At 46.3% G+C, this 16,666-nt stretch overlaps 7 non-coding genes and 1 pseudogene across 7 annotated transcripts; all 8 read left to right on the forward strand.

Annotated features, from left to right (window-relative positions):
• The first annotated feature begins 587 nt into the window (after nucleotides 1–587).
• On the forward strand, nucleotides 588–778 carry LOC130337136 (U2 spliceosomal RNA). Its single transcript, XR_008878089.1, has one exon. It is a non-coding gene; the product is annotated as a U2 spliceosomal RNA (small nuclear RNA).
• A 2,088-nt stretch (nucleotides 779–2,866) lies between these two features.
• Nucleotides 2,867–3,057, forward strand: LOC130337137 (U2 spliceosomal RNA). The gene has a single exon (XR_008878090.1). It is a non-coding gene; the product is annotated as a U2 spliceosomal RNA (small nuclear RNA).
• A 2,082-nt stretch (nucleotides 3,058–5,139) lies between these two features.
• On the forward strand, nucleotides 5,140–5,330 carry LOC130337138 (U2 spliceosomal RNA). Its single transcript, XR_008878091.1, has one exon. It is a non-coding gene; the product is annotated as a U2 spliceosomal RNA (small nuclear RNA).
• A 2,097-nt stretch (nucleotides 5,331–7,427) lies between these two features.
• Nucleotides 7,428–7,618, forward strand: LOC130337139 (U2 spliceosomal RNA). The gene has a single exon (XR_008878092.1). It is a non-coding gene; the product is annotated as a U2 spliceosomal RNA (small nuclear RNA).
• A 2,086-nt stretch (nucleotides 7,619–9,704) lies between these two features.
• Nucleotides 9,705–9,895, forward strand: LOC130337169 (U2 spliceosomal RNA). The gene has a single exon (XR_008878111.1). It is a non-coding gene; the product is annotated as a U2 spliceosomal RNA (small nuclear RNA).
• A 2,086-nt stretch (nucleotides 9,896–11,981) lies between these two features.
• On the forward strand, nucleotides 11,982–12,172 carry LOC130337181 (U2 spliceosomal RNA). The gene has a single exon (XR_008878122.1). It is a non-coding gene; the product is annotated as a U2 spliceosomal RNA (small nuclear RNA).
• Nucleotides 12,173–14,261: 2,089 nt separating this feature from the next.
• LOC130337140 (U2 spliceosomal RNA) lies at nucleotides 14,262–14,452 on the forward strand. Its single transcript, XR_008878093.1, has one exon. It is a non-coding gene; the product is annotated as a U2 spliceosomal RNA (small nuclear RNA).
• Nucleotides 14,453–16,544: 2,092 nt separating this feature from the next.
• On the forward strand, nucleotides 16,545–16,666 carry LOC130337144 (U2 spliceosomal RNA; annotated as a pseudogene; the record flags this gene model as incomplete).

The following is a 16,666-nucleotide window of genomic DNA, read 5'->3' on the forward strand; positions in this document are numbered from 1 at the left end:
GTAAACAACAACAACCCAGCTTTGTTGTGTATGTAACCATAGGGATTTGTGATGTCACCTAGAACCTTCACAGCAGCGACAGCTTTATGAGGAGCATCAGCACTGCTCTGCCTGAGCAGAACCATCACCGCCATAGGTTGTCAAATAACCCGGGTTTAACCCACACAGGTAAGTCCAATGGGGTGCAGGCATGTCCTCTATGCTTACAGCTTCCCGTGGGTGTTGGTTTGATACCGTTTGGGGACAGCCAAGGAGGCATCTGCAGGCAACAAAGGTAGGTGTGTGCTTGTGTGTGTGTTTCCTATGCAGATCCTAAGCCCAGTGTCACATGCAAGTAGGAGGAGTAAGAAGGGTTCCTGGCAAATCCGGGTTATGGATTGCATTTAAAAAGGCCCCGTGGGAGTGCAATGGGCCCCTGTCTTGCTGCTTAGCAATAATGGTATGGGTTTAGGTTCTGCTGTGTGTACTGGTGGTTGACTGCCCCCCAGCCCAGAGTGTGCATGGAAAATTGTCTGGCAGCCTCCCTGACAGCAAGCAGTGATAGTGCCCATGAAGGGCACCTTGTTGGGCCCGCCCCTTTCACGGTTATCGCTTCTCGGCCTTTTGGCTAAGATCAAGTGTAGTATCTGTTCTTATCAGTTTAATATCTGATACGTCCCCTATCTGGGGACCATATATTAAATGGATTTTTGAGAACGGGGGCCGATTTCGAAGCTTGCTTCCGTCGCCCTATGCATTGACCCGATATGGCAGTATCTTCGGGTACAGTGCACCACCCCCTTACAGGGTTAAAAAGAAAGATTCCTACTTTCATTGCTACCTGCTTGCTGGCTAGCCAGCTAGCCAGCCCTGTGGGCCTTGCTGCTGCTGCAGCCAAAAAACAAAAGGTGGTGCTGCTGCTGCTTCTGCTGCTTCTGCTTCTGCTTGTGTCTGGCCGCTGTTGGAGCGTCCAGGCACAGGACTTCTGCTGCTGCTGACTAAATGGCCTCCTTAATTGGATCATTTGAGTAGCCAGCACACCTGTGCAGGTAGGGCATGACATGATAGGCAGCTGCCTTGATAGCGGGTGGGTGCTGAATGTTCCTAATTGACAAAATAAGATTAATGCTTATGAAGAAATATAAAATCTCATCCCTTCCCCAATATCGCGCCACACCCCTACCCCTTAATTCCCTGGTTGAACTTGATGGACATATGTCTTTTTTCGACCGTACTAACTATGTAACTATGTAACATAACATGGGGGGGGGGGGGGGGGGTCTCCTGGCTGTTCACACAGGTGTGTCATTGCTGTACATTGACCATGCATTGCTTCTGTGGTATTGCAAAGGCAAAGACAAATGCTTCCAGCCATCCATTGCACTAATGGATTGGTCATCAGCTGGCTGTCTATGTCCCGCATCAATATAGACCAAAGTACAGAGGGTTAGGCTATGCTATTGTGCACCTACCTGATGCATCAGAAGGTGCGAGGCCCTTGCTAAATTCTGTGCACAGACTTTGAGATCTATACTTTAGACTGTATCTAAACCTGCTCCAACATGGACTGACATTCTGGCCTACTTTCAGCCGATGCGACTTGTCTGTCGCTGAACAGTCGCTTTTTATGTATTCAGCACCTATGTATAATGTTGTAAAAATGCTCTAGAAGCTAAAGTCGCAGAAATGTCACACATATTTGGCCTGCAACTTTCTGTGCGACAAATTCAGACAGGAAAAATCGGTATAAATCCTTAGAAAATTATCCCCCAGTGTCTCCATCTGCTGGCGGTATTGAATAAGCATTGCTGCACTGATGGGGTATGCATTAGACGAAAAAAAAGAAGAAAAAGAAGAATAATACGCCCAGAAAAGAGGCGAAAAGGAGAAAAACGTAAAAAAACGTGAAAAAAAAGTAAGAGGAAGAGAAGGGAAAAAAAGGTGGAAATGGGTTTAAAAGTGATTTCGGCGGAGAAATATATATATATATATATATATATATATATATATATATATATACGCGCACACACATATATATAAACGTATTCTCCGTTGAGATATTGCAGCCGCTGCTGTGTCCAGGCCCAGGAGCCTTAGCACTGTGCTGTGATGTCACTCAATACCACTGACATCACTAGGTGTAAACAACATCTCTCCTTTGCTGTGTATGTGACTATGGAGCTGTTTGGTGATGTCGTCTATTATGGCCTTCATAGAAGCAACAGGAGATTGTTGCATCCATCTAGAACCCTCAGAACTACAGTGCTATGATGTCACTCACTTCCACAGGCCTTGCAGAGTGTAAACAACAACAACCCAGCTTTGTTGTGTATGTAACCATAGGGATTTGTGATGTCACCTAGAACCTTCACAGCAGCGACAGCTTTATGAGGAGCATCAGCACTGCTCTGCCTGAGCAGAACCATCACCGCCATAGGTTGTCAAATAACCCGGGTTTAACCCACACAGGTAAGTCCAATGGGGTGCAGGCATGTCCTCTATGCTTACAGCTTCCCGTGGGTGTTGGTTTATACCGTTTGGGGACAGCCAAGGAGGCATCTGCAGGCAACAAAGGTAGGTGTGTGCTTGTGTGTGTGTTTCCTATGCAGATCCTAAGCCCAGTGTCACATGCAAGTAGGAGGAGTAAGAAGGGTTCCTGGCAAATCCGGGTTATGGATTGCATTTAAAAAGGCCCCGTGGGAGTGCAATGGGCCCCTGTCTTGCTGCTTAGCAATAATGGTATGGGTTTAGGTTCTGCTGTGTGTACTGGTGGTTGACTGCCCCCCAGCCCAGAGTGTGCATGGAAAATTGTCTGGCAGCCTCCCTGACAGCAAGCAGTGATAGTGCCCATGAAGGGCACCTTGTTGGGCCCGCCCCTTTCACGGTTATCGCTTCTCGGCCTTTTGGCTAAGATCAAGTGTAGTATCTGTTCTTATCAGTTTAATATCTGATACGTCCCCTATCTGGGGACCATATATTAAATGGATTTTTGAGAACGGGGGCCGATTTCGAAGCTTGCTTCCGTCGCCCTATGCATTGACCCGATATGGCAGTATCTTCGGGTACAGTGCACCACCCCCTTACAGGGTTAAAAAGAAAGATTCCTACTTTCATTGCTACCTGCTTGCTGGCTAGCCAGCTAGCCAGCCCTGTGGGCCTTGCTGCTGCTGCAGCCAAAAAACAAAAGGTGGTGCTGCTGCTGCTTCTGCTGCTTCTGCTTCTGCTTGTGTCTGGCCGCTGTTGGAGCGTCCAGGCACAGGACTTCTGCTGCTGCTGACTAAATGGCCTCCTTAATTGGATCATTTGAGTAGCCAGCACACCTGTGCAGGTAGGGCATGACATGATAGGCAGCTGCCTTGATAGCGGGTGGGTGCTGAATGTTCCTAATTGACAAAATAAGATTAATGCTTATGAAGAAATATAAAATCTCATCCCTTCCCCAATATCGCGCCACACCCCTACCCCTTAATTCCCTGGTTGAACTTGATGGACATATGTCTTTTTTCGACCGTACTAACTATGTAACTATGTAACATAACATGGGGGGGGGGGGTCTCCTGGCTGTTCACACAGGTGTGTCATTGCTGTACATTGACCATGCATTGCTTCTGTGGTATTGCAAAGGCAAAGACAAATGCTTCCAGCCATCCATTGCACTAATGGATTGGTCATCAGCTGGCTGTCTATGTCCCGCATCAATATAGACCAAAGTACAGAGGGTTAGGCTATGCTATTGTGCACCTACCTGATGCATCAGAAGGTGCGAGGCCCTTGCTAAATTCTGTGCACAGACTTTGAGATCTATACTTTAGACTGTATCTAAACCTGCTCCAACATGGACTGACATTCTGGCCTACTTTCAGCCGATGCGACTTGTCTGTCGCTGAACAGTCGCTTTTTATGTATTCAGCACCTATGTATAATGTTGTAAAAATTGCTCTAGAAGCTAAAGTCGCAGAAATATCACACATATTTGGCCTGCAACTTTCTGTGCGACAAATTCAGACAGGAAAAATCAGTATAAATCCTTAGAAAATTATCCCCCAGTGTCTCCATCTGCTGGCGGTATTGAATAAGCATTGCTGCACTGATGGGGTATGCATTAGACGAAAAAAAAGAAGAAAAAGAAGAATAATACGCCCAGAAAAGAGGCGAAAAGGAGAAAAACGTAAAAAAACGTGAAAAAAAAGTAAGAGGAAGAGAAGGGAAAAAAAGGTGGAAATGGGTTTAAAAGTGATTTCGGCGGAGAAATATATATATATATATATATATATATATATATATATACGCGCACACACACACATATATATAAACGTATTCTCCGTTGAGATATTGCAGCCGCTGCTGTGTCCAGGCCCAGGAGCCTTAGCACTGTGCTGTGATGTCACTCAATACCACTGACATCACTAGGTGTAAACAACATCTCTCCTTTGCTGTGTATGTGACTATGGAGCTGTTTGGTGATGTCGTCTATTATGGCCTTCATAGAAGCAACAGGAGATTGTTGCATCCATCTAGAACCCTCAGAACTACAGTGCTATGATGTCACTCACTTCCACAGGCCTTGCAGAGTGTAAACAACAACAACCCAGCTTTGTTGTGTATGTAACCATAGGGATTTGTGATGTCACCTAGAACCTTCACAGCAGCGACAGCTTTATGAGGAGCATCAGCACTGCTCTGCCTGAGCAGAACCATCACCGCCATAGGTTGTCAAATAACCCGGGTTTAACCCACACAGGTAAGTCCAATGGGGTGCAGGCATGTCCTCTATGCTTACAGCTTCCCGTGGGTGTTGGTTTGATACCGTTTGGGGACAGCCAAGGAGGCATCTGCAGGCAACAAAGGTAGGTGTGTGCTTGTGTGTGTGTTTCCTATGCAGATCCTAAGCCCAGTGTCACATGCAAGTAGGAGGAGTAAGAAGGGTTCCTGGCAAATCCGGGTTATGGATTGCATTTAAAAAGGCCCCGTGGGAGTGCAATGGGCCCCTGTCTTGCTGCTTAGCAATAATGGTATGGGTTTAGGTTCTGCTGTGTGTACTGGTGGTTGACTGCCCCCCAGCCCAGAGTGTGCATGGAAAATTGTCTGGCAGCCTCCCTGACAGCAAGCAGTGATAGTGCCCATGAAGGGCACCTTGTTGGGCCCGCCCCTTTCACGGTTATCGCTTCTCGGCCTTTTGGCTAAGATCAAGTGTAGTATCTGTTCTTATCAGTTTAATATCTGATACGTCCCCTATCTGGGGACCATATATTAAATGGATTTTTGAGAACGGGGGCCGATTTCGAAGCTTGCTTCCGTCGCCCTATGCATTGACCCGATATGGCAGTATCTTCGGGTACAGTGCACCACCCCCTTACAGGGTTAAAAAGAAAGATTCCTACTTTCATTGCTACCTGCTTGCTGGCTAGCCAGCTAGCCAGCCCTGTGGGCCTTGCTGCTGCTGCAGCCAAAAAACAAAAGGTGGTGCTGCTGCTGCTTCTGCTGCTTCTGCTTCTGCTTGTGTCTGGCCGCTGTTGGAGCGTCCAGGCACAGGACTTCTGCTGCTGCTGACTAAATGGCCTCCTTAATTGGATCATTTGAGTAGCCAGCACACCTGTGCAGGTAGGGCATGACATGATAGGCAGCTGCCTTGATAGCGGGTGGGTGCTGAATGTTCCTAATTGACAAAATAAGATTAATGCTTATGAAGAAATATAAAATCTCATCCCTTCCCCAATATCGCGCCACACCCCTACCCCTTAATTCCCTGGTTGAACTTGATGGACATATGTCTTTTTTCGACCGTACTAACTATGTAACTATGTAACATAACATGGGGGGGGGGGGGGGGGGGGTCTCCTGGCTGTTCACACAGGTGTGTCATTGCTGTACATTGACCATGCATTGCTTCTGTGGTATTGCAAAGGCAAAGACAAATGCTTCCAGCCATCCATTGCACTAATGGATTGGTCATCAGCTGGCTGTCTATGTCCCGCATCAATATAGACCAAAGTACAGAGGGTTAGGCTATGCTATTGTGCACCTACCTGATGCATCAGAAGGTGCGAGGCCCTTGCTAAATTCTGTGCACAGACTTTGAGATCTATACTTTAGACTGTATCTAAACCTGCTCCAACATGGACTGACATTCTGGCCTACTTTCAGCCGATGCGACTTGTCTGTCGCTGAACAGTCGCTTTTTATGTATTCAGCACCTATGTATAATGTTGTAAAAATGCTCTAGAAGCTAAAGTCGCAGAAATGTCACACATATTTGGCCTGCAACTTTCTGTGCGACAAATTCAGACAGGAAAAATCAGTATAAATCCTTAGAAAATTATCCCCCAGTGTCTCCATCTGCTGGCGGTATTGAATAAGCATTGCTGCACTGATGGGGTATGCATTAGACGAAAAAAAAGAAGAAAAAGAAGAATAATACGCCCAGAAAAGAGGCGAAAAGGAGAAAAACGTAAAAAAACGTGAAAAAAAAGTAAGAGGAAGAGAAGGGAAAAAAAGGTGGAAATGGGTTTAAAAGTGATTTCGGCGGAGAAATATATATATATATATATATATATATATATATATATATATATATATATACGCGCACACACATATATATAAACGTATTCTCCGTTGAGATATTGCAGCCGCTGCTGTGTCCAGGCCCAGGAGCCTTAGCACTGTGCTGTGATGTCACTCAATACCACTGACATCACTAGGTGTAAACAACATCTCTCCTTTGCTGTGTATGTGACTATGGAGCTGTTTGGTGATGTCGTCTATTATGGCCTTCATAGAAGCAACAGGAGATTGTTGCATCCATCTAGAACCCTCAGAACTACAGTGCTATGATGTCACTCACTTCCACAGGCCTTGCAGAGTGTAAACAACAACAACCCAGCTTTGTTGTGTATGTAACCATAGGGATTTGTGATGTCACCTAGAACCTTCACAGCAGCGACAGCTTTATGAGGAGCATCAGCACTGCTCTGCCTGAGCAGAACCATCACCGCCATAGGTTGTCAAATAACCCGGGTTTAACCCACACAGGTAAGTCCAATGGGGTGCAGGCATGTCCTCTATGCTTACAGCTTCCCGTGGGTGTTGGTTTGATACCGTTTGGGGACAGCCAAGGAGGCATCTGCAGGCAACAAAGGTAGGTGTGTGCTTGTGTGTGTGTTTCCTATGCAGATCCTAAGCCCAGTGTCACATGCAAGTAGGAGGAGTAAGAAGGGTTCCTGGCAAATCCGGGTTATGGATTGCATTTAAAAAGGCCCCGTGGGAGTGCAATGGGCCCCTGTCTTGCTGCTTAGCAATAATGGTATGGGTTTAGGTTCTGCTGTGTGTACTGGTGGTTGACTGCCCCCCAGCCCAGAGTGTGCATGGAAAATTGTCTGGCAGCCTCCCTGACAGCAAGCAGTGATAGTGCCCATGAAGGGCACCTTGTTGGGCCCGCCCCTTTCACGGTTATCGCTTCTCGGCCTTTTGGCTAAGATCAAGTGTAGTATCTGTTCTTATCAGTTTAATATCTGATACGTCCCCTATCTGGGGACCATATATTAAATGGATTTTTGAGAACGGGGGCCGATTTCGAAGCTTGCTTCCGTCGCCCTATGCATTGACCCGATATGGCAGTATCTTCGGGTACAGTGCACCACCCCCTTACAGGGTTAAAAAGAAAGATTCCTACTTTCATTGCTACCTGCTTGCTGGCTAGCCAGCTAGCCAGCCCTGTGGGCCTTGCTGCTGCTGCAGCCAAAAAACAAAAGGTGGTGCTGCTGCTGCTTCTGCTGCTTCTGCTTCTGCTTCTGCTTGTGTCTGGCCGCTGTTGGAGCGTCCAGGCACAGGACTTCTGCTGCTGCTGACTAAATGGCCTCCTTAATTGGATCATTTGAGTAGCCAGCACACCTGTGCAGGTAGGGCATGACATGATAGGCAGCTGCCTTGATAGCGGGTGGGTGCTGAATGTTCCTAATTGACAAAATAAGATTAATGCTTATGAAGAAATATAAAATCTCATCCCTTCCCCAATATCGCGCCACACCCCTACCCCTTAATTCCCTGGTTGAACTTGATGGACATATGTCTTTTTTTGACCGTACTAACTATGTAACTATGTAACATAACATGGGGGGGGGGGTCTCCTGGCTGTTCACACAGGTGTGTCATTGCTGTACATTGACCATGCATTGCTTCTGTGGTATTGCAAAGGCAAAGACAAATGCTTCCAGCCATCCATTGCACTAATGGATTGGTCATCAGCTGGCTGTCTATGTCCCGCATCAATATAGACCAAAGTACAGAGGGTTAGGCTATGCTATTGTGCACCTACCTGATGCATCAGAAGGTGCGAGGCCCTTGCTAAATTCTGTGCACAGACTTTGAGATCTATACTTTAGACTGTATCTAAACCTGCTCCAACATGGACTGACATTCTGGCCTACTTTCAGCCGATGCGACTTGTCTGTCGCTGAACAGTCGCTTTTTATGTATTCAGCACCTATGTATAATGTTGTAAAAATGCTCTAGAAGCTAAAGTCGCAGAAATGTCACACATATTTGGCCTGCAACTTTCTGTGCGACAAATTCAGACAGGAAAAATCAGTATAAATCCTTAGAAAATTATCCCCCAGTGTCTCCATCTGCTGGCGGTATTGAATAAGCATTGCTGCACTGATGGGGTATGCATTAGACGAAAAAAAAGAAGAAAAAGAAGAATAATACGCCCAGAAAAGAGGCGAAAAGGAGAAAAACGTAAAAAAACGTGAAAAAAAAGTAAGAGGAAGAGAAGGGAAAAAAAGGTGGAAATGGGTTTAAAAGTGATTTCGGCGGAGAAATATATATATATATATATATATATATATATATATATATACGCGCACACACACATATATATAAACGTATTCTCCGTTGAGATATTGCAGCCGCTGCTGTGTCCAGGCCCAGGAGCCTTAGCACTGTGCTGTGATGTCACTCAATACCACTGACATCACTAGGTGTAAACAACATCTCTCCTTTGCTGTGTATGTGACTATGGAGCTGTTTGGTGATGTCGTCTATTATGGCCTTCATAGAAGCAACAGGAGATTGTTGCATCCATCTAGAACCCTCAGAACTACAGTGCTGTGATGTCACTCACTTCCACAGGCCTTGCAGAGTGTAAACAACAACAACCCAGCTTTGTTGTGTATGTAACCATAGGGATTTGTGATGTCACCTAGAACCTTCACAGCAGCGACAGCTTTATGAGGAGCATCAGCACTGCTCTGCCTGAGCAGAACCATCACCGCCATAGGTTGTCAAATAACCCGGGTTTAACCCACACAGGTAAGTCCAATGGGGTGCAGGCATGTCCTCTATGCTTACAGCTTCCCGTGGGTGTTGGTTTGATACCGTTTGGGGACAGCCAAGGAGGCATCTGCAGGCAACAAAGGTAGGTGTGTGCTTGTGTGTGTGTTTCCTATGCAGATCCTAAGCCCAGTGTCACATGCAAGTAGGAGGAGTAAGAAGGGTTCCTGGCAAATCCGGGTTATGGATTGCATTTAAAAAGGCCCCGTGGGAGTGCAATGGGCCGCTGTCTTGCTGCTTAGCAATAATGGTATGGGTTTAGGTTCTGCTGTGTGTACTGGTGGTTGACTGCCCCCCAGCCCAGAGTGTGCATGGAAAATTGTCTGGCAGCCTCCCTGACAGCAAGCAGTGATAGTGCCCATGAAGGGCACCTTGTTGGGCCCGCCCCTTTCACGGTTATCGCTTCTCGGCCTTTTGGCTAAGATCAAGTGTAGTATCTGTTCTTATCAGTTTAATATCTGATACGTCCCCTATCTGGGGACCATATATTAAATGGATTTTTGAGAATGGGGGCCGATTTCGAAGCTTGCTTCCGTCGCCCTATGCATTGACCCGATATGGCAGTATCTTCGGGTACAGTGCACCACCCCCTTACAGGGTTAAAAAGAAAGATTCCTACTTTCATTGCTACCTGCTTGCTGGCTAGCCAGCTAGCCAGCCCTGTGGGCCTTGCTGCTGCTGCAGCCAAAAAACAAAAGGTGGTGCTGCTGCTGCTTCTGCTGCTTCTGCTTCTGCTTGTGTCTGGCCGCTGTTGGAGCGTCCAGGCACAGGACTTCTGCTGCTGCTGACTAAATGGCCTCCTTAATTGGATCATTTGAGTAGCCAGCACACCTGTGCAGGTAGGGCATGACATGATAGGCAGCTGCCTTGATAGCGGGTGGGTGCTGAATGTTCCTAATTGACAAAATAAGATTAATGCTTATGAAGAAATATAAAATCTCATCCCTTCCCCAATATCGCGCCACACCCCTACCCCTTAATTCCCTGGTTGAACTTGATGGACATATGTCTTTTTTCGACCGTACTAACTATGTAACTATGTAACATAACATGGGGGGGGGGGGGTCTCCTGGCTGTTCACACAGGTGTGTCATTGCTGTACATTGACCATGCATTGCTTCTGTGGTATTGCAAAGGCAAAGACAAATGCTTCCAGCCATCCATTGCACTAATGGATTGGTCATCAGCTGGCTGTCTATGTCCCGCATCAATATAGACCAAAGTACAGAGGGTTAGGCTATGCTATTGTGCACCTACCTGATGCATCAGAAGGTGCGAGGCCCTTGCTAAATTCTGTGCACAGACTTTGAGATCTATACTTTAGACTGTATCTAAACCTGCTCCAACATGGACTGACATTCTGGCCTACTTTCAGCCGATGCGACTTGTCTGTCGCTGAACAGTCGCTTTTTATGTATTCAGCACCTATGTATAATGTTGTAAAAATGCTCTAGAAGCTAAAGTCGCAGAAATGTCACACATATTTGGCCTGCAACTTTCTGTGCGACAAATTCAGACAGGAAAAATCAGTATAAATCCTTAGAAAATTATCCCCCAGTGTCTCCATCTGCTGGCGGTATTGAATAAGCATTGCTGCACTGATGGGGTATGCATTAGACGAAAAAAAAGAAGAAAAAGAAGAATAATACGCCCAGAAAAGAGGCGAAAAGGAGAAAAACGTAAAAAAACGTGAAAAAAAAGTAAGAGGAAGAGAAGGGAAAAAAAGGTGGAAATGGGTTTAAAAGTGATTTCGGCGGAGAAATATATATATATATATATATATATATATATATATATATATACGCGCACACACACATATATATATAAACGTATTCTCCGTTGAGATATTGCAGCCGCTGCTGTGTCCAGGCCCAGGAGCCTTAGCACTGTGCTGTGATGTCACTCAATACCACTGACATCACTAGGTGTAAACAACATCTCTCCTTTGCTGTGTATGTGACTATGGAGCTGTTTGGTGATGTCGTCTATTATGGCCTTCATAGAAGCAACAGGAGATTGTTGCATCCATCTAGAACCCTCAGAACTACAGTGCTGTGATGTCACTCACTTCCACAGGCCTTGCAGAGTGTAAACAACAACAACCCAGCTTTGTTGTGTATGTAACCATAGGGATTTGTGATGTCACCTAGAACCTTCACAGCAGCGACAGCTTTATGAGGAGCATCAGCACTGCTCTGCCTGAGCAGAACCATCACCGCCATAGGTTGTCAAATAACCCGGGTTTAACCCACACAGGTAAGTCCAATGGGGTGCAGGCATGTCCTCTATGCTTACAGCTTCCCGTGGGTGTTGGTTTGATACCGTTTGGGGACAGCCAAGGAGGCATCTGCAGGCAACAAAGGTAGGTGTGTGCTTGTGTGTGTGTTTCCTATGCAGATCCTAAGCCCAGTGTCACATGCAAGTAGGAGGAGTAAGAAGGGTTCCTGGCAAATCCGGGTTATGGATTGCATTTAAAAAGGCCCCGTGGGAGTGCAATGGGCCGCTGTCTTGCTGCTTAGCAATAATGGTATGGGTTTAGGTTCTGCTGTGTGTACTGGTGGTTGACTGCCCCCCAGCCCAGAGTGTGCATGGAAAATTGTCTGGCAGCCTCCCTGACAGCAAGCAGTGATAGTGCCCATGAAGGGCACCTTGTTGGGCCCGCCCCTTTCACGGTTATCGCTTCTCGGCCTTTTGGCTAAGATCAAGTGTAGTATCTGTTCTTATCAGTTTAATATCTGATACGTCCCCTATCTGGGGACCATATATTAAATGGATTTTTGAGAATGGGGGCCGATTTCGAAGCTTGCTTCCGTCGCCCTATGCATTGACCCGATATGGCAGTATCTTCGGGTACAGTGCACCACCCCCTTACAGGGTTAAAAAGAAAGATTCCTACTTTCATTGCTACCTGCTTGCTGGCTAGCCAGCTAGCCAGCCCTGTGGGCCTTGCTGCTGCTGCAGCCAAAAAACAAAAGGTGGTGCTGCTGCTGCTTCTGCTGCTTCTGCTTCTGCTTGTGTCTGGCCGCTGTTGGAGCGTCCAGGCACAGGACTTCTGCTGCTGCTGACTAAATGGCCTCCTTAATTGGATCATTTGAGTAGCCAGCACACCTGTGCAGGTAGGGCATGACATGATAGGCAGCTGCCTTGATAGCGGGTGGGTGCTGAATGTTCCTAATTGACAAAATAAGATTAATGCTTATGAAGAAATATAAAATCTCATCCCTTCCCCAATATCGCGCCACACCCCTACCCCTTAATTCCCTGGTTGAACTTGATGGACATATGTCTTTTTTCGACCGTACTAACTATGTAACTATGTAACATAACATGGGGGGGGGGGGGGTCTCCTGGCTGTTCACACAGGTGTGTCATTGCTGTACATTGACCATGCATTGCTTCTGTGGTATTGCAAAGGCAAAGACAAATGCTTCCAGCCATCCATTGCACTAATGGATTGGTCATCAGCTGGCTGTCTATGTCCCGCATCAATATAGACCAAAGTACAGAGGGTTAGGCTATGCTATTGTGCACCTACCTGATGCATCAGAAGGTGCGAGGCCCTTGCTAAATTCTGTGCACAGACTTTGAGATCTATACTTTAGACTGTATCTAAACCTGCTCCAACATGGACTGACATTCTGGCCTACTTTCAGCCGATGCGACTTGTCTGTCGCTGAACAGTCGCTTTTTATGTATTCAGCACCTATGTATAATGTTGTAAAAATGCTCTAGAAGCTAAAGTCGCAGAAATGTCACACATATTTGGCCTGCAACTTTCTGTGCGACAAATTCAGACAGGAAAAATCAGTATAAATCCTTAGAAAATTATCCCCCAGTGTCTCCATCTGCTGGCGGTATTGAATAAGCATTGCTGCACTGATGGGGTATGCATTAGACGAAAAAAAAGAAGAAAAAGAAGAATAATACGCCCAGAAAAGAGGCGAAAAGGAGAAAAACGTAAAAAAACGTGAAAAAAAAGTAAGAGGAAGAGAAGGGAAAAAAAGGTGGAAATGGGTTTAAAAGTGATTTCGGCGGAGAAATATATATATATATATATATATATATATATATATATATATATACGCGCACACACACACATATATATAAACGTATTCTCCGTTGAGATATTGCAGCCGCTGCTGTGTCCAGGCCCAGGAGCCTTAGCACTGTGCTGTGATGTCACTCAATACCACTGACATCACTAGGTGTAAACAACATCTCTCCTTTGCTGTGTATGTGACTATGGAGCTGTTTGGTGATGTCGTCTATTATGGCCTTCATAGAAGCAACAGGAGATTGTTGCATCCATCTAGAACCCTCAGAACTACAGTGCTATGATGTCACTCACTTCCACAGGCCTTGCAGAGTGTAAACAACAACAACCCAGCTTTGTTGTGTATGTAACCATAGGGATTTGTGATGTCACCTAGAACCTTCACAGCAGCGACAGCTTTATGAGGAGCATCAGCACTGCTCTGCCTGAGCAGAACCATCACCGCCATAGGTTGTCAAATAACCCGGGTTTAACCCACACAGGTAAGTCCAATGGGGTGCAGGCATGTCCTCTATGCTTACAGCTTCCCGTGGGTGTTGGTTTGATACCGTTTGGGGACAGCCAAGGAGGCATCTGCAGGCAACAAAGGTAGGTGTGTGCTTGTGTGTGTGTTTCCTATGCAGATCCTAAGCCCAGTGTCACATGCAAGTAGGAGGAGTAAGAAGGGTTCCTGGCAAATCCGGGTTATGGATTGCATTTAAAAAGGCCCCGTGGGAGTGCAATGGGCCCCTGTCTTGCTGCTTAGCAATAATGGTATGGGTTTAGGTTCTGCTGTGTGTACTGGTGGTTGACTGCCCCCCAGCCCAGAGTGTGCATGGAAAATTGTCTGGCAGCCTCCCTGACAGCAAGCAGTGATAGTGCCCATGAAGGGCACCTTGTTGGGCCCGCCCCTTTCACGGTTATCGCTTCTCGGCCTTTTGGCTAAGATCAAGTGTAGTATCTGTTCTTATCAGTTTAATATCTGATACGTCCCCTATCTGGGGACCATATATTAAATGGATTTTTGAGAACGGGGGCCGATTTCGAAGCTTGCTTCCGTCGCCCTATGCATTGACCCGATATGGCAGTATCTTCGGGTACAGTGCACCACCCCCTTACAGGGTTAAAAAGAAAGATTCCTACTTTCATTGCTACCTGCTTGCTGGCTAGCCAGCTAGCCAGCCCTGTGGGCCTTGCTGCTGCTGCAGCCAAAAAACAAAAGGTGGTGCTGCTGCTGCTTCTGCTGCTTCTGCTTCTGCTTGTGTCTGGCCGCTGTTGGAGCGTCCAGGCACAGGACTTCTGCTGCTGCTGACTAAATGGCCTCCTTAATTGGATCATTTGAGTAGCCAGCACACCTGTGCAGGTAGGGCATGACATGATAGGCAGCTGCCTTGATAGCGGGTGGGTGCTGAATGTTCCTAATTGACAAAATAAGATTAATGCTTATGAAGAAATATAAAATCTCATCCCTTCCCCAATATCGCGCCACACCCCTACCCCTTAATTCCCTGGTTGAACTTGATGGACATATGTCTTTTTTCGACCGTACTAACTATGTAACTATGTAACATAACATGGGGGGGGGGGGGGGTCTCCTGGCTGTTCACACAGGTGTGTCATTGCTGTACATTGACCATGCATTGCTTCTGTGGTATTGCAAAGGCAAAGACAAATGCTTCCAGCCATCCATTGCACTAATGGATTGGTCATCAGCTGGCTGTCTATGTCCCGCATCAATATAGACCAAAGTACAGAGGGTTAGGCTATGCTATTGTGCACCTACCTGATGCATCAGAAGGTGCGAGGCCCTTGCTAAATTCTGTGCACAGACTTTGAGATCTATACTTTAGACTGTATCTAAACCTGCTCCAACATGGACTGACATTCTGGCCTACTTTCAGCCGATGCGACTTGTCTGTCGCTGAACAGTCGCTTTTTATGTATTCAGCACCTATGTATAATGTTGTAAAAATGCTCTAGAAGCTAAAGTCGCAGAAATGTCACACATATTTGGCCTGCAACTTTCTGTGCGACAAATTCAGACAGGAAAAATCAGTATAAATCCTTAGAAAATTATCCCCCAGTGTCTCCATCTGCTGGCGGTATTGAATAAGCATTGCTGCACTGATGGGGTATGCATTAGACGAAAAAAAAGAAGAAAAAGAAGAATAATACGCCCAGAAAAGAGGCGAAAAGGAGAAAAACGTAAAAAAACGTGAAAAAAAAGTAAGAGGAAGAGAAGGGAAAAAAAGGTGGAAATGGGTTTAAAAGTGATTTCGGCGGAGAAATATATATATATATATATATATATATATATATATATATATATATACGCGCACACACACACATATATATAAACGTATTCTCCGTTGAGATATTGCAGCCGCTGCTGTGTCCAGGCCCAGGAGCCTTAGCACTGTGCTGTGATGTCACTCAATACCACTGACATCACTAGGTGTAAACAACATCTCTCCTTTGCTGTGTATGTGACTATGGAGCTGTTTGGTGATGTCGTCTATTATGGCCTTCATAGAAGCAACAGGAGATTGTTGCATCCATCTAGAACCCTCAGAACTACAGTGCTATGATGTCACTCACTTCCACAGGCCTTGCAGAGTGTAAACAACAACAACCCAGCTTTGTTGTGTATGTAACCATAGGGATTTGTGATGTCACCTAGAACCTTCACAGCAGCGACAGCTTTATGAGGAGCATCAGCACTGCTCTGCCTGAGCAGAACCATCACCGCCATAGGTTGTCAAATAACCCGGGTTTAACCCACACAGGTAAGTCCAATGGGGTGCAGGCATGTCCTCTATGCTTACAGCTTCCCGTGGGTGTTGGTTTGATACCGTTTGGGGACAGCCAAGGAGGCATCTGCAGGCAACAAAGGTAGGTGTGTGCTTGTGTGTGTGTTTCCTATGCAGATCCTAAGCCCAGTGTCACATGCAAGTAGGAGGAGTAAGAAGGGTTCCTGGCAAATCCGGGTTATGGATTGCATTTAAAAAGGCCCCGTGGGAGTGCAATGGGCCCCTGTCTTGCTGCTTAGCAATAATGGTATGGGTTTAGGTTCTGCTGTGTGTACTGGTGGTTGACTGCCCCCCAGCCCAGAGTGTGCATGGAAAATTGTCTGGCAGCCTCCCTGACAGCAAGCAGTGATAGTGCCCATGAAGGGCACCTTGTTGGGCCCGCCCCTTTCACGGTTATCGCTTCTCGGCCTTTTGGCTAAGATCAAGTGTAGTATCTGTTCTTATCAGTTTAATATCTGATACGTCCCCTATCTGGGGACCATATATTAAATGGATTTTTGAGAACGGGGGCCGATTT

This window comes from Hyla sarda, unplaced genomic scaffold, assembly GCF_029499605.1.
Source record: "Hyla sarda isolate aHylSar1 unplaced genomic scaffold, aHylSar1.hap1 scaffold_492, whole genome shotgun sequence".
In the NCBI taxonomy this organism is placed as follows: domain Eukaryota; kingdom Metazoa; phylum Chordata; class Amphibia; order Anura; family Hylidae; genus Hyla; species Hyla sarda.